Raw genomic sequence first — 1,638 nt, forward strand, 5'->3', positions numbered from 1 at the left:
TATAGTAGGAAAAGTTGGACTAATGATGTAGCATGTGTGAAAGCTGCCAAAGGAGCAGTATAATGTGTAGTATAATAGGTAAGGTGTTAGTTGTTGATTGTGCCCCTTGTGAGTTGTGAAGTAGTAATACTAAGTATTAGTATTACGAGAGCTAGTTTGTGAGTGGAAAATTGTTAAAGAGTGAGTTTATCAATTTCATGTAAGAGTGTTCTACATTAAGATAATATAAGTATGTTTTAGTGTTTACATTTGAGCAACTCTTTAATTCTTATATCCACTTATTTGTTGTTAATCTTTCCACATCATTACCCCAAAATATCCTACACTTTCCACTTAGGGAAAATACAAGGTGACATTTAACCTTATCATAGAGTAACTTTACTTTGATTCTTCACTTACTAAAGAAACATTCTTATAATCGAAGAACATTTTCTAAGAAATTTTGGCAGATTTTCCATTGTAAATTGGACAACCCAAAATGGAAAAATGTTTAGAAGATCTGTTACAATTAACAATATTTCTAAATCCAGAACATAAAGCTTACGCGGAGAAATAACTAAAGAGAATCAGAAGCATTGTCGCTCATCAAAGAAACCAAAATAAAACAAAAACATCAATTACCATCTATTAGAGTATGTACAATGGGGCTCTCCAACTAGCTCTCCAACTAGCTCTCTAAGGAGAGAGAAAATGGAGAGTCACCTCTTACCCAACAATGGGGCTCTTGGGTGTGTCTTGGGTGTCTCTCCATGGAGACACTTTGCCAAAGGGCTCTTGGGGGAGATACCATTTGGGTTGATGGAGAGATGACTCTCCAATGTGTGGGACCCACTTTTTTATTGTAATTACTTCAATTCTTTTTTCTTCATGCAACCATTTAATGATCTTTTCTATAAAAATTAAAAAAAAGATGGTAATAATTATTATGCCAACAAGTATAATTTTCCTTTATCTATAAAATGAGCCTAATATTGGATATTTAAAAATTAGTTTTTCATGTTGTAGGTTAATTTTTCATTCCATGCCAAATTTATGAAAATTAAATATTAGCACTCATAATTATATTGTTTTTTAAAAATTCTACTTTGCTTAAATTATGAAAAAGATTAATTTGTAATTATATTTAATTTACATGAATAACTTAATTTATATAACTTTGATCATAATATGAAATGAGGTTCATTTATTGACATGGGGACCACAAAATAATGAAAAGTTGAATGGAGAGCTCTTTAAAGGGTTTTATTGTTGTTGGGTGTTTTTAAACATGGCTCTTGAGAGTAGCTTGAAGAGAGAGAATAGGAGAGAGAGTGTGGAGAGCTAGTTGGAGAGACACCAACCATTGTACATGCTCTTACAAGGTGGAACGTCCTCGCCTCGAAATAAACCTAAACAAATCATGGCTGCTCTCTTAGCACGAAATTGCTTCTATCTTGGGAACAATGCTCCAGGACCTCAACCTGACACCATTCTAACACAATAGAGACAACAACATAAGGAAGGAACGTTTCGTGGTAGCCGAATCAGAATAGCGATGGCAGCACCGCCTTGACGCAGCAACATGAATGAGTGGAGGGGAGAGAGAGAGAGAGAGACGAGCACGGGAGGGCTACTGTGCTCTATATCAGCAGCGACGAA

The sequence above is a fragment of the Beta vulgaris genome, chromosome 1 (assembly GCF_026745355.1).
Source record: "Beta vulgaris subsp. vulgaris cultivar EL10 chromosome 1, EL10.2, whole genome shotgun sequence".
NCBI lineage: Eukaryota > Viridiplantae > Streptophyta > Magnoliopsida > Caryophyllales > Amaranthaceae > Beta > Beta vulgaris.